Genomic DNA, 16,883 nt, shown 5'->3' with positions numbered 1-16,883 from the left:
TATATATATAGAGAGAGAGAGAGAGAGAGAGAGAGAGAGAGAGAGAGAGAGAGAGATAGCAAATAAATTCAAGAATCTTAGTCTCATGGCCGGGCGCGGTGGCTCAAGCCTGTAATCCCAGCACTTTGGGAGGCCGAGACGGGCGGATCACGAGGTCGGGAGATCGAGACCATCCTAGCTAACACGGTGAAACCCCGTCTCTACTAAAAAAAATACAAAAAACTAGCGGGCGAGGTGGCGGGCGCCTGTAGTCCCAGCTACTCCGGAGGCTGAGGCAGGAGAATGGCGTAAACCCGGGAGGCGGAGCTTGCAGTGAGCTGAGATCCGGCCACTGCACTCCAGCCTGGGCGACAGAGCGAGACTCCGTCTCAAAAAAAAAAAGAATCTTAGTCTCTGTTTCTCCACACCATCTCGACATACTCGCTGAACTTTTCAAAGAAGATTACAAATCTATTTCATTTTGCATACTTATTTCTGGATTATCCTTGGTATCCAGAATTATCTGAGGGAAATTGTCATCTCTCGCAGATCTTCTCTTAACTAAGTAAAAAGTAGGTAACATTTACAAGAACTTCTAAGAGAATTAGAATTCATAAGAAATTTTATAAAAGGTTTTGTCCTACTTTAAAGAAATGGATCAGGTGTTCAGGGACCTGTTGTCAGTTCCGCTAATGCTACCTTCTAGAGTGGCATTGTAAAAGTTCTGGTGTCTTCAGAACTTCAAACAAACACTTGATAGGCAGATGCCTTAGGAGGACCCTAGTGTTAACTTTTGCTGTGATCACAGCACAGTGGTGCCTCCACCCTCCTCCATGGCTTACTTTGATATTGCTGTTTTCACACTGATGAATCAACAGCAATACTAAGGTGATTTAAGAGTGGTTACTCACACATGAGATCATCCACTGGTGCCCTGCCACATGTTATTAAACTGCCTCTGTTCACAGAATGGTCCAAAAACACTTCTAGCTAGTGTGCTAACACTTGCAACTGGGAGGTAGCTCACAATGACCCAATCCAGAGATACCACTGAGTCATCCTGGGTGCAATATTTAACATCTCTATGTTTCACTAGGACAAAAGTGATGCCTCTTTCTAGCCCCCAAACTTGTTAACATGTAGAGTAGGAACCATTCCTACTTACCAAGCCTGGCTGGTAGATAGTAAATTGGTAAACCACTTTGGAAATCTATGTGGTATTATCTATTAAAGTTGAACATTTATACCAAGAGTCATGTACAAAAATGTTCATGGTAGGGTTATTTGTAATTACCCCCGAATGGAAATATAGTCAAGCAACATCGTCATTGCTTAACAACAGGGATAGAGTCTGAGAAATTCATCGTTGGGAGATTTCATCATTGTACAAACATCACTGAGAGTACTTACACAAATCTAGATGGTATAGCCTACTACACACCGAAGCTGCGTGGCATTGTCTATTGCTTCTAGACTACAAACCTATACAACACATTGCTGTTCTAAATACTATAGGCAACTGAAACACAATGGTAAGTATTTGTGTAGCTAACCATATCTAAACATAGAAAAGGTACAATAAAAATATGGAGTTATGAGCTTACGGGACCACTGTCAAATATGTGACCCATGATTGACCAAAACTCTTATGTGGTACATGGTTGTAACTCAGGTGTTCATCAACAGTAAAATGGGGCTTTTAGTGTGACATATTCATTCAATGGAATAATGAAAGCAATGATAAAGAAAGAACTATGACTATTTGCAACCACTCAACGACAAATATATTGAGTGAAGGAATCTGCACACACAAAAATTAAAACCTGAAGATCCTATGTGTTAAAAAATCAAAAATAGATAAAACTAATCTGTGCTAGTGGGAGCCGAGATAATGGTTTCTTTTGGGAAGGAGAGAAGGAGGAATGAGTGGGAAGGGGATGAAGGGGCTTCAGAGTGCTGGCAAAGTTTTCTATCTGGAAGATGGCGACATGGGTAGATTCACATTGCGATATTTCACCAAGCTGTACATATCAGATTTGTGCATTTTTCTCTGCCTAGTGTTATGTTTTAATTAGAAATGTTATATTTTACAAAAGAAAATAGGATGATGAATGAAGAACTATGAAATATCTTAAGTGTCTCAGGAAAAAGTAGCAAATGGTTCAATAAAATTCTTCCTATGTTATTAATCCTGGCTTATAAGGTCCTCTTAAATTATTTTATTAGCTAAAGGAAACGTAACTTAGCAGTTTTTACTTTGTTGATTTTCACCTTTCAGCTGAGTACAGCTAGAGTTAGCTGAGCTCAGCAATTAAGGAAGTGAATTTTGAGGGGGCCACATAATTCCTTCTGACCTCCCCCTTAACAAGGTTACACTGACAACTGGGAGGTGATATGTAACTGGGAAAGCAACCCGAGTGCTCCTTTGGGAAGCTCCATGGTAAGGTGGAAAAAGTGTGGAATTTGGAGCCAGAAGGAACTGAGCTGGAATTTTAGCTCTGCCACACATGAGTTGTATAATCCTGAGCAAGTCACTTTCTGTTTCTTCACCTTAAAGGGGGATCATAATGCCCATTTTAATGGGACAATAATATATACATAAGTATGCATGCATGTATATATATCAGCACCATATAATATTCAGTGAATGGTAACTATTATTATGAATAGAATTACCTAACTTATTTGTTAACAATGTAAATAAACTGAACAAACATAAAATGCCAATTTTTAAAAATTCTGCACTAATTTTATTATATTTTCTTATTCAGTATGTTAATAAACATTTGCAACATACTCGTTTCAAACTTGCAAACATACCATGAGGTTATCCTAATTTGTACTCATGTAAAAATGTGGCATCATATTTTTATAAAATTTCCAGGGGTGACAGATTCATTTTTTTAAACTTTTATTTTAAGTTCAAGGGTACATGTGCAGGTTTGTTCTATAGGTAAACTTGTGTCATGGGGGTTTGTTGTGCAGATTATTTCATCACCCAGGTATTAAGCCTAGTACCCATTAGTTATTTTTCCTGATCCTCTCCCTCCTCCCAACCTCTACCCTCTGAGGGGCCCTTGTGTGTGTTGTTCCTCTCCATGGTCCATGTGTTCTCACCATTTAGCTCCCACTTTTAAGTGAGAACATGCAGTATTTGGTTCTCTGTTCCTCTGTTAGTTTGCTAAGGATAATGACCTCCAGCTCCATCATGTTCCTGCAAAGGACATGATCTCGCTCTTTTTTTATGGCTGCATAGTATTCCGTGGTGTATATGTACCACATTTTCTTTATCCAGTCTGTAACTGATGGGCATTTAGGTTGATTCCATGTCTTTGCCATTGTGGATAGTACTACAATAAATATATACATGCGTGTGTCTTTATAATAGAATGATTTCTATTTCTTGGGGTATATACCCAGTAATGGGCTTGCTGAGTCAAATAGTATTTCTGTCTTTAGGTCTTTGAGGAATCACCACACTGTTTTCCACAATGGTTAAACTAGTTTACACTCCCACCAACAGTGTGTAAGCATTCCTTCTTCTCTACAACCTCGCCAGCATCTGTTATTTTTTTACTTTTTAATAATAGCCATTCTAAGTGGTGTGAGATGGTATCTCATTGTGGTTTTGATTTGCATTTCTCTAATAATCAGTGATGTTGGGCTTTTTTTCCATATGACATTTGGCTGCATGAATGTCTTCTTTTGAGAAGTGTCTGTTCATGTCCTTTGCCCACTTTTTAATGGGGTTGTTTCTTCCTTGTAAATTTGTTTAAGTTCCTTATAGATGTGGGATATTGGACCTTTGTCACACGCATAGTTTGCAAAAATTTTCTCCCATTCTATAGGTTGTCTGTTTACTCTGTTTATAGTTTCCTTTGCTATGCAGAAGCTCTTTAGTTTGTCAATTCTTGCCTTTGTCACAATTGTGTGGCATCTTCATCATGAAATCTTTGCCTATGCCAATGTCCTGAATGATATTGCCTAGGTTGTCTTCAGGGCTTTTATAATTTTTGTTTTTACATAGTTTTACATTTAAGTCTTGAATCCATCTTGAGTTAATTTTTGTATATTGTGTAAGGAAGGGGTCCAGTTTCAATCTTTGGAAAATGCTGGTTCTCTTTAGTCCCCAAGAACTTTATTACATGTTCAAATGTTCTAAGATCGCAGCCTTACAGCCCAGCAAATAACTGGTCTACCTCAAAATGTATGAAGCTAGCAATTTCTGTGGCCCCAGATACTTTCTACAGCACCTGAGCTAACTATTATGCCATTATGCCCTCAAGGTTTTCCTGGAACCACAGTATAACTAATGTCCCCACTAAGAGGACTTCAGACCCCTTCAATGACTTTCATTTTTATCATAGAATGCCTCTAAGAAAGGGTAAAGTGGAGAAAAGGAGCCAGGGCATGAGCTGTAGAAGGGACAAAAAAAAGAAAGAAAGCATGATTGTCAACATAAACAGGGACAAGGGAAGAAAATATATAATTCCTGCAGAGTCATATAATCCATTTTAAGGAACACTTACAACAGGAATTTTGTGTATGATGTGTTACAGATAGAGCTTGGGTATCAACTGTATGACCATCAGTGTACAGCTTAAGTGTTAATATCCTAAAGCCTTAGTTTCTTATCTATAAAATGGATATAATTAGATCTATTACATTGTCTTTGAAAAAAAGAATTTAATTTTTAAAAATATTTTAGTAGTGTCTCTGATTTTTGTCTTTTTACATCTTCAAAAAAAAATACACGCATCTGAAACCATTTACATGGGTTGGAGGATTGAGGAATTAATATAGACCACTTTCCCTCTCGTGGGTCCAATGTACACTCAAAGTTATGTCTGTTATCTTATGAGCTTTGAATTCTATTCAGATATTTACAGATTGAAGAGACTTCAAGAGCATACTCTGGTCTAGTAGCCAGCAGGGCAAATAATTATTGTCCCCATGTTCGTTGTCTCTGAAACTTTCTCCAAAAATTCTTTTGAGCTCAAAGTATTGGTACTGACGTAATTTAATTAAGCATGCGTGAAATTCCAGTGTTCCAAAACCTGAAATTGACGTAATTAAAGTGAAATGCAGAATATGCACCTCTGATACCATTTTTTAATGTTACACTCCATCACTCCTGCTTCATATCAAATCACAGGAGGTATTTTTCATCTGTTAATTGCATTTTACACGCCCTTAATCATTAGCCTCGAAGCACTTAAATTTGAGAAAAAAAATTACTGAGGCAAGGAGTAAGATCCAAAATAATCAAGTTCACTGAAGTTGTTTTCACTCAATGATGTCTCTAGCAGATAAATCACCATTCACAATTTCATTCTACTCTAGCCATTTCACTCTCAAAAATTCTCCGATTAAAAACTAAAGGTTCTAGAGATATATTTTTATTTTTAGAATATTTGTGAAAATCCAGAAAAAAAAGAAAGCTGCTTATTTCTTTTCTTTTTCTTTTTCTTTTCTTTTTTTTTTTTTTTTTTTGAGAGAGAGTCTTGCTCTTGTCTCCCAGGCTGGAGTGCAATGGGGTGATCTCGGCTCACTGCAACCTCTGCCTCCCAGGTTCAAGCAGTTCTCCTCCCTAGCCTGAGTAGCTGGGATTACAGACACGCACCACCATGCTGGGATAATATTTGTATTTTTAGTAGAGACAGGGTTTCACCATGTTGGCCAGGCTGGTCTTGAACTCCTGACCTCATGATTTGCCCACCTCAGCCTCCCAAAGTGCTGGGATTACAGGCATGAGTTACTGCACTCGGCCTTAGAAAGCTGATTATTTCTAATACTTTGTTACAGAAATTATTATTCTTTTGGTAGAACATATGTTATTAACAAATACTAAAAATAAAATCAATAATTTGTCAATTTTCATTATCTTTCATCCACTGTCTTTCATCCATGGTGTTTTGCTAACCACATAGTATTCTTGGCAGTTTTATGCCTTAAGTATTCACAATAGACTTAGAGTTGATAGTTGACATAGGTAACCTAAGAATCTGAGTTCTCGTCAGTAAAAAATCTCCCTATGATATTTGTGAATATTAGGTCAAATCATATGAAATTGACATTTTTGTAAGTTAAAAATGGTCAAACCTGAGAAATTTCATATAACGCAACCAAATATCTGAAGAGTTCTAAATACAGGTATCTTGGTGTGCCTGGAAATACCTTTGGGTTTTTTCTCCATTAACTTGATGTGAATACATATTTTGGAATTATCTGCTGGTCAAGGTCTCATCTGTTTGCCATTCTCTGTTTTTTTCCCTATCCACTTACTGTTTTATCCTTTGAGTAGATAGCTTCTATTCCATTGACCCAAAAGAAATTCTTTTCCAAAATTACTGATGTTCATTCAAGAAATCGAACACTGGTCACTCTGGTTTCCATGTTACTATGTTACTTGTTTCTTGATTTATCTCTCTAAATTTTTCTCCTCTTCTATTTGCCACCTAAATGAGGGCATTCTATTTGTCTCCATCTTCTATCATTTTTCTTGGCCAATAGACTTATACTGTCACAACAATCTCCTTCACAGTTAGTAAATGAGCTCCCTTTCTGCTCTCTGGCTACCAGAACATTCATACACAACTGTGCTCTTACTTGTTACTGTAACCATCCTCTCTCCTTTCTGTTTACTTAATAAAAAGGCATCCCTCTTCCTCAACTCTTAACCCCTCCTTGTGCTACCACATGCCTTCCCCCTATCCCAGGGACCCTGCTCCACTACAGCATCGCTTCTCCTACATCCTTACCCCTTCCTATAGTTTCTGTCCCCCCAGTGTATAAACTTTTCTCCCATGACATAAAGAAAAAATGTCTCATGATTCTATGTCATTTTCTAGGTCCTATCTTTTTTCATTCATAAACAAGTTTAAATATTTTAATTCTTTTTTATCTTCACCTCTTAAAACTTTTATGATGTTTTGTCATAAGTTGGGCACACCCAGAAACAGGCTCTAATTAGAATTTGATGGGAGTAGTTTACTTGGGGGATAATCTTTGCTAGGAGAAAAGGAAGTGAGTCAAGGTAGGAAAAAAGTCAATAGAGAATGTGTTTATCTTAGGTTACTATTGTGGTAAACTGGGATTTGAATCTCATTTGGCATCTTTGGGAAACTGTAGAACATATCTTAAGGGTATTTTCTCCTTGGAAGAGGAATACTGGGGTACTTACCAGTCAACTCACATCTTAAATCACTGTGGGCTGCTCCTGCAGGCATTAACTCTGGCACATCTGCCCAGCTCCAGGACAAGGCTGGGCTCTTGCTAATGAAAAAGCCCTCATATAAAGTAGCAGGTGCTTTCAGTAGGACACCATTGGCAAGGTTGGAAATAGTGAATGCCAAAGAAATATGGGAGGGGCACCAACTGTGTCTGCTACACCCATTGTAATTAGCTTCCTGCTTTCAGCACTTCACCTTTCTGGTGGAGAGCCAGTGATCTCATAATTGCCACACTTAACGAAATCTCTTTTGTCCTCACCCTCCTTGACCTTTCTCTATGCAGCATTTGGCTTCCAGTCCTTATCTCCCTTGATATTCCCTCTTCCTTGGCTTCTCTTTCTTGTTGCTTCTACCTCTGAACAGTTTTGCTTCCTTTTCAGCCTTCTCATTTCCAAGTGCTGATGCTTTGCAGTGCTCTGCTTTCGCTTTCTCATTCTATACACGATTCCTGAGACATTCCTCCCAATTTTATGACTCCTCCAACCACCAGCATGATGATGACTTCTGAATCTATATTTCTAGCCTGGACTCCCTCCTGTAGTCACAGCCTTATATCAGATCGTGTTCCATGTTTCCATTTCCTATGGTGCCAGAACATGTCAACCACAATGTCACAGATGTACTCAAACCTACATTCACAAAACAGAGTATTATCTGTCTTTAACACATGTTCTACCTCCTGTACTCCTTCTAACAAAATGGATCATCAGCTAACCAGTAACGCAATAGAAAATCTGGAAGTCATTTCAGCCTTTGTAATTTTCCTCATTCTTCACATTTAACTGATGACCAAGCCTTGTTAATTGTATCTGCTTAACACTCTCCAGTTTGTTCACACCTGCTCTTTCTTGTCACACAATCTCTGCTTCATCACTGGGCCTCTAATCTCACCTTATCACTCGGTAACCTTCACCCAACTGTTAGAACTGTGTTTCAAAAACACGAATCTGACCAAATGCTTACTGGAAAATTTCAAATTATTTCCCATAACACGAAGAGTCTCCGTGAGCTGGCCCTCATCTGCATTTCTAGCCTTAGACACCATTTCCTCTCCCCACCTACTTTACACCCCAACCACTGTAATTTCCAAATTGTTCCATAAAGTTCCAAATCTCTATAGATTTAATTAAAACTTATGTATAACATGCAGAGTGTCATGCAGTCTGCGAAATTTACAAATATTTTATTATTTAATCCAGATAACAACCCTATATATGTATTATTATCCTCATTTTATAGATGAGGAAACTGAGCCCCAGAGAGGTTAAGTGATTCAACCAACATTACACATCTAGTAAGTGGCAGAGCCAGGATTCAAATCCAGGCAGTCTGGCTCCAGAGTCGTTACTCTCCACCACCCTGCCACAACAAACTGGATTTGTTAATGTCATTTCTCTCTGTCTGGAAAATCCTCATCCTCCCCACACTTCCAGTGAGTCTTTCTCTATCAAACCTTTCTTGATCCTTCATTTCTTTGGTAGTCTTGACCTCTCTCTCTCCTTTGAACCCCTCTATAGTACAGATACACTTAACGCTTATTTCCATATGTGTCTCCCTTTAGTATACACTCCTTGATGGTCACTCCCTTATTTGTTCCTATGGTTTTCTCTGACCCTAAACGTTGGACCTGAGCTTAAACCTTTGATCTCCTTTTCTCTCTACATTGACTCTCTTGATGAGATCAGCAAGAGATAAATGGTTTCAGGCTGCAAACATCATATGTACAGGACAACTTTTGCATTTGGATTTCCCACTCAGAATTCTCTCCTGAACTTCAGACTCATATAAAACAGGCTTCTCTAACTTCACTGGATTGTCTAATGAGTATTGCACAATTAACAGGTTTAAAACTACTCCCAATCTTTACTTCTCACAAACTCCATCTCAACCTTCTTCATCTTCAGTCAGTTATAACACCATTCTCGTAATTACTCAGGGTAAATAATGTTGGAATCATCTTTTATTCTTTTTTTCTTATGCTCCACAATCAATCTACAAGTTGTGTTTGAAGGGGTGGCCTGCCCCTCCACACCTGTGGGCGTTTCTCGTTAGGTGGAACGAGAGACTTGAGAAAAGAAATGAGACACAGAGACAAAGTATAGAGAAAGAAAAAGTGGGCCCAGGGAACCGGCGCTCAGCATACAGAGGACCCCCGCTGGCACCGGTCTCTGAGTTCCCTCAGTACTTATTGATCATTATCTTTACCATCTTGGAAAAGGGGAAGTGGCAGGATGATAGGATCATAGTGGGGAGAAGGTCAGCAGTAAGACATATGAATAAAGATCTCTGTGACATGAATAAGTTTAAGGAAAACTGCTGTGCCTTGATATGCGTATGTAAACATCTCCATAAACTGTTTTAGTGCATAAAGAGCAGCACTGCTGCTAGCAAGTCCCACCTTCAGCCCTAAGGCGGTTTTTTCCTTTCTCAGTAAATAGAACATACAATCAGGTTTTACACGGAGATGTTCCATTGCCCAGGGATGGGCAGGAGACAGATGCTTTTCTCTATCCCAACTGCCAAGAGGCCTTCTTTCCTCTTATTCTAGTCCTCCTCAGCACAGACCCTTCACGTGTGTCAGGCTGGGGGACAATCAGGTCTTTCCCTTCCCACGAGGCCACATTTCAGACTATCACATGGGAAGAAACCTTGGACAATACCTAGCTTTCCTAGGCAGAGGTCCCTGCAACCTTCCCAGTGTATGTGTCCCTGGGTTCTGAGATTAAGAGAATGGTGATGACTTTTAACCAGCAAACTGCCTTCAGGCACTTGTTTAACAAAGCACACCCTGCACAGCCCCAAATCCGTTACACCTTGAGTCACCACAGCACATGTCTTTTGCAAAGACAGGGCTGGGGGTAGAGTTACAGATTAACAGCATCTCAAATACAGAACAAAATGGAGTCTCTTATGTCTACCTCTTTCTATGTAGACACAGTAACAGTCTGATCTCTCTTTTCCCCACAGTGTTGGCTCTACTTTCAACATATACCCAGAATACAACCAATGCTGTCCACCTCACTGCTATCAACCTGGTCCCAACCACCATCATTTCTTGTCTGGATTAACTGGATTAGCCTCTCAACTGCTTCTGCTCTTTCCCTTTTAATTATCATTTCCAACAGAAGCCTGGCTGATACTACTAGAACTTAAGTCAGGTCATATCACTCCTCCACGAAAATCATCTCAGCAGCCTAAAATGCCTACAGGAGCTGGTCTCTGCTACCTCCCTGACATTACATCCTTCTACTCTACCCTTGCTGCAGAAACACCTGCCTTCTAACCATTCCTCCAATGCTTCAGGCATGTTCCTACCCTTGGGCCTTTGCACTTAGTGTTCATACTGCTGCTTTCTGCTCTGCCTGGAACATTTGTTTCCCCGATACCTTTGCTTCTTTATATGCTCTGGTCTTTTCAAATATCACTTTCTTGGTGAGGACTTCCCTAACTACTTCATTTAAAATTGAAAGTACTTAACCCTAACATTTTCTATCCCACTTTCTGGCTTTCCTTTTCTACATACCACCATCTAATAGCGTGTATTTTACTTATTAATTTTATTTTCGGTCTACCCCCACTAGGATCTAAGTTTCATCTAAGTTCCCTGTTTCATTCCCAGCACCAAACAATGCCTACTGTATAAGTACTCAACAAATGTTGGCGATTATTATACTCAGCATGTAACCCAGTGCCTAGAACGCTCAAGTCTTTGATAAATGCTTGTTGAACATATCAGTAAATTTGTAATTGAATATATCATCTTTTAAATCATCTAAACTATCCTAAGATCTCTATAAAGATAATTCCAATCTCTATTTCCATTCTAAACCTCTCATCTAAGACTTAAAGTTGCAATGCCAACAGCCTCTTGTTTAGCTTGTCCTAAATGATGTTCTAACACTTCCAATTCAGTCTAAAATAAAACTCATCTTTTCCAAACTCAATTAGTTTTCCTCCCAAACTCAATTAGCTTTCTGATTCTTTTATTAATGTTCAAGGTACCATCTCTCTTTCATCAGCCATTTTTGTTTCACTGACCTCTATGTCCAAACAATTATCAAACTCTAAGATTCTACCTATGTGATGTTTCTCTAGTTTGTCTTTCTTTCATTCACACTGATAATGCCTTCATTAGACTTCAACTACCTCTTTTAATCTGTCAGTTCAATCAGTCATTAGGTTCTCCATCCATCTCTTCCTACATCTGCAAACATTACTGAGTACTCACTGCCCTGGGTACTCTGCCTAGTATTGTGCAGAATGTGCCAGGAAATGGTTTCTTTGATCAGAAGAAATGTCAGTTGGTAGGCCAAATTGATACAGTATATTCTGTTTCAATCCTTTAACTATATTATTGACATTAGTTTGTGTGACTGGAAAAGCAAAGCCAAGTCCTGAATCCATGCCAGTCAAAACCCATTTAAATCTTCCCGGTGCTAACGGCAGCAGCCTAATATAGTCTACTTGCCATCTGTGTGCTGGTTCTTCACCTCTGGGACTATGTTCCATTGCATTTTGTAAATATTGTCTCTCCTGCTGACAAATTGGACAATTATGGTTAACGGTTTGTATTCCTTCTGGTGCTACCAGTAAGGGATATCATTCAGCTCAGCATTACATGGCTTGCTTCCTCGTATCATATCACGTACCCAAATAGCCACTTCTAGCAAATGCACTGAAGCATCTACCTGTTGGTCTCAGTTTCTCTTAGATCCTGGAAAGGGATTGTTCTGTCTTATTAGATTGATTCTCATGATTATGTTAACACCCCCTCTCCCAAAAACCTTACATTTAATGAGAAAAGAATCTGTGTTTTCATAAGCTCTGGTAGCTTCAACCTCATTTGAACATGTAAGGAAGTCTGTGAATTTTTTTTTTTTTTTTTTTTTTTTTTTTGAGACAGAGTCTCGCTCTGTCACCCAGGCTGGAGTGCTGTGGCCGGATCTCAGCTCACTGCAAGCTCCGCCTCCCGGGTTCACGCCATTCTCCTGCCTCAGCCTCCCGGGTAGCTGGGACTACAGGCGCCGCCACCTCGCCCGGCTAGTTTTTTGTATTTTTTAGTAGAGACGGGATTTCATCGTGTTAGCCAAGATGGTCTCGATCTCCCGACCTTGTGATCCACCCATCTCGGCCTCCCAAAGTGCTGGGACTACAGGCTTGAGCCACCGCGCCCGGCCGGAAGTCTGTGAATGTTGACAGTAATCAAATCTAATTGCTTAAAGGTGTCAGTCATTTTGAATATATAGCTGTTTTGGCACTGGAAAGGACTGTATCGAACATGGACAGTAGAAACTATAAATCCAAACAATAACATTTTACTCAAGGATAAGGCAAGAAGCCATTGCTTCATTAATTCAGCCAATGTGAAAATGCCCCTATCCTGAAGGATTAATATTATAACACTAGCTCCCTCTGTTGCTCATTTCAGAAATGACATGGCATTTGGAGCTATTTTGTGCAGCCATGAAAATAGACGTCCCCAAAAGTAACATATTAAACAATATTAAATCAGTGGAGACACATTTTAAATTTTATGTCTTTAAAACCACCACACTGAAGATACAAGGGAAAAATAAATAACGTGGCATTTGTGGCAATTTCATACAGTGTCTCCTTCTCTTTTGATTATTATGATAACCAACATATATTGTGTTTAGGAGAATCAGTGATAATAGAATGTAACATGAACATATAATTTCAGGCTCTCTGAAGACAGTGGTTGTCAAGTTTCAGTTAGCATAAGGATAATGTGGACAAGTGGCTCTCAAGCTTTGCCATGCATCAGAATTACCTGGAGGTCTCAATAAGGCATGGATTACTGGATCCCATCCACAGAGTTTCTGAACCAGTAGGTCTGTGTTGGAGCTGAGAAGGTACATTCCTTGTACTCTAGAACCTCTATTCTGGAGCATTACAACTCAGATCTGATCTGCAAGACGGCAGCATGAGCTTCACCTGGGAATCTATAAAGACAGAATCTTAGGCCTATTCCAGATTTTACTGAATTAGAGTCATGTGTTTAAAAGCATTCCTAGGTGATTTGTATCCACAATACAGCTTGAGAGGCATTTGCTTAGAGAAGGGGTGCAAACTTTTTGGTAAAAGGCCAAACAATAAATAGTTTAAGTTTTACAGGCTGTACCATCTCTGTCACAAATACTCAACTCTGCCATTGTAGCTCAAAAGCAGCCATAGACTGTGAGTGTGTTCCAATAAAACTTTATTTACAAAAACAGGGAGTGGGCCATTTTTCCTCCTCTGGCTTCTGGTTTAGACTGTGTGTGTTTATGTGTATTGTTATTTTGTTTCATTGTAACCTTGCTTCACCCCATTAGTCTCTGCTTCAGCAGTTCTGGAGTTGAACCTATCCTTTGTATTTTTAACAAGCATCCTGGAAAAATTTGATTCAGGTGGTTAGCAAACCACGCTGTGAGAAACAATTTAAGCCATTATTTTGCTTGGCAATATCTAATTGTTTTATTATTTATATTTTTCTGCTTACATGACTCATAAAAAGAAAAAATTAAAATCTTTGATCTATTCTTCTTTTCAATAACACCTTCCATGTTCTTCCAAATGTTTTCCACTCTCACTTTGGCTGATACTAATGTTTGTGTTTTTCCTCAACAGAAAAATTGAGTGCCACAACGAAACTTGGCTCCCATAAGGAAAAAGGACAAATTGCATACACATTTAAGCTGAAAACTCATTACCGAAGAAAATTAGAAGCAATGAGAACTGCAAATCTTTCTTCTTTATTACTTCTCTAATTTTTTTCAAAACAAAGCTCAACTATTCTAACGAAACTATTCAGGGAATAGTTTTATGATTAAAGAAAAAAAGTGTTGTACATTTACTTTCTCTTAGTTCTATATTATGCAGACAGAGTAAGAGAGAGAAAACAAAGGCAGCTATGAAATGAACTTTTTTCTCATTCTCTAAATGGCTAGTTTTTCCTTTTGTAAAAGTAAGATTTGAATTTACCTTTTCATCCCAATCTCCCAGTCTCTTTCACCAACTCTCCTTTCCTGCAAAGGCACTAGTTCTAAAATAAGTCAATGAATTTTTCTGCTGCCATTCTTTTAATTTACCTTTAAAAAGTTCTGGGAAACAATATATGGAAAGAAATTTAATTGCTAGTGAACAGAGATGAAAATTATAAATGTTACATTTTAAATATATTGTTTAAAAATGTGTTTTTTAAAAGTTTGTAAAAAGGATACCTAAATTTTTCTTAGCCATATTTCCCACCTTCTTTAAAGAGTAGTTTTAAATTGTGAGGTTCTTGGGGTATTTTTATTATTTTTTTAAAGCAATTCATTCCTAATAATTAAAACAATACTGCTTATTATTAAACTTTAGAAAAGACAGATAAACAACAAAGAAAATCATGCATAACACCATTACATATAAAACTTTACTAAGTGTAAAAATAATTTGAGGTGAAATTCATGTTGAATTTACCATTTTTTAAGTGAACACATTCGTTAGTGTTTAGTATATTCACAATGTTGTGTAACCACCACCTCTATTTAGTTCCAAAACATTTCCATAACTCCAAGTAAAGCTCTTACTCTTTGAGCAATTTATCCCCAATTTCTCCTTCCCACAGCCCAACAGCCACCAATCTGTGTTCTGTCTCTATAGGTTTATCTAATCTGGATATTGTATAAAAATGGAATCATGTATGTGATCTTCTGTGTCTTGCTTCTTTCACTTAGCATGTTTTTTAAGGTTCATCCACATTATAGTGTACATCACTATGTATGAATGATCCTTTATATGAGTGAATAATATTCTGTTATACGGATATACCACAATTTGTTGATCCATTCTACTGTTGGACATTTGGCTGTTTCTACCCTTTGGCTATTGTGAATAGTGCTGCTATGACATGTGTACATGCACTTGTTTGAGTATGTTTTCAATTATTTCTGTGTACAGTTGACTCTTGAACAACACAAGGGTTAGAAGCACTGACCTCTTGTACAGTATCTACATATAACTTTATTGACACCCCAAAAGTTAACTACTAATGGCCTACTGTTGACTAGAAGCCTTACCAATAGCATACACAGTCAAAATAACACATATTTTGTATATGTATTATATACTATTCTTAAAGAATGCTAAAAAAAGAATAAAATCTTATTAAGAAAACCATAAGGAAGAGAAAATATATTTACTATTCATTGAGAGAAAGTAGATCATCATAAAGGTTTTCATCCTTGTTTTTACACTGAGTAAGCTGAGGAGGAGGAAGAAGTCGAGGTATTGGTCTTTCTATCCCAGAGGTGGAAGAGGTGGGAGGCGAGGCATGAAAGGAAGTCACATTCAGTATAACTTTACAGAAATACCTCAAAATTTCTGTCTGACTTTTTTGCTTTTTCATTTTAATAAAAGTGTTTCTATATGGTACCAATCCTCTCCCACTGTTTCCTTTAGTTTCAGTGACCATATCATAGAAGTGTCCTTTAATAACTGGACATAGAAGCAATCTTAAATAACTGGAAACCTTCTACTGGATTGTCTAATGTCCATTTGTTTTATGGCACTGCTTCTTCTATGTCTTCATCATTATCATCTGGCACTGGCTCAGAAGCACTCATCTCCATCAAGTTATCTTCTGTTCATTCCTCTGGTGTGGTGTCTATTAGCTTTTGAACTTCTCTAAGATCCATATCCTGAAACCTTTCACCCTCTATATTTTTTTGTCATATCCACAATCTCTTTCATGATTTCCTTCATTGGCTCTGTTATAAATCCTATGAAGTAGTGCACAATACTGGTACCCAGTTTTCTCCAGCAGGAATTTATTGTTTTGGGCTTGATGGCTTTCATGGCTTTTTCTATAACACAATGGCATATAAATGGTGTAATTCTTTCAGACTTTCATGATATTTTTTCTACTAGGGTTATTTTCTGTAGTGTTGACAATGCTTTCCTTAGAGTACCATGCATAGTGAATCGTAAAAATCTTTATGACCTCTGGATTTAGAGGGCGAATTAGAGATGTTGCGTTTGGGGGCAAGTAGACCACTTTGACTCCCTTGACATTGAACTCATGGGGTTCTGGGTGGCCAAGGACATTGTACAATATCAAAATATCTTTAAAAGGCAATCTCTTGCTCACCAGATACTTCCTGACTTCAGAGACAAAGCATTGGTGGAACTAAAGCAGAAAAAGAGTTCTTCTCATTGTTGAGGCTTTCTTGTTGTACAATCAAAAGACTGTTAGCTTGTGTTTATCCTTTTCCTTCAAGGCTCAGGGGTTAGCAGCTTTATAGATAAAGGCAGTCCTGATCATAAACCTGACTGCATTTGCAGAAAGCAGTAGAGTTAGCCCATCCCTTCCTGCCTTAAATGTGGGTGCTCACTTCTCTTCCTTACTAATAAATATCCTAGGTAGAATTTTTTTTTTTTTTTTTACATTTTTACTTTTTACCTCATTTAATTTGCACAAATCATGTTTTATAATATACTGGCATTCTGGACATATATTTTTATTAGTGTGGCTTTTATTTTTATTTATTTATTTATTTATTTTTTATTATACTTTAAGTTCTAGGGTACATGTGCATAATGTGCAGGTTTGTTACATATGTATACTTGTGCCATGTTGGTGTGCTGCACCCATCAACTCATCAGCACCCATCAATTCATCATTTATAT

The sequence above is a fragment of the Piliocolobus tephrosceles genome, chromosome 7 (assembly GCF_002776525.5).
Source record: "Piliocolobus tephrosceles isolate RC106 chromosome 7, ASM277652v3, whole genome shotgun sequence".
NCBI lineage: Eukaryota > Metazoa > Chordata > Mammalia > Primates > Cercopithecidae > Piliocolobus > Piliocolobus tephrosceles.
The sequence above is the reverse complement of the archived record's forward strand: the minus strand, read 5'-3'. Positions refer to the sequence as shown.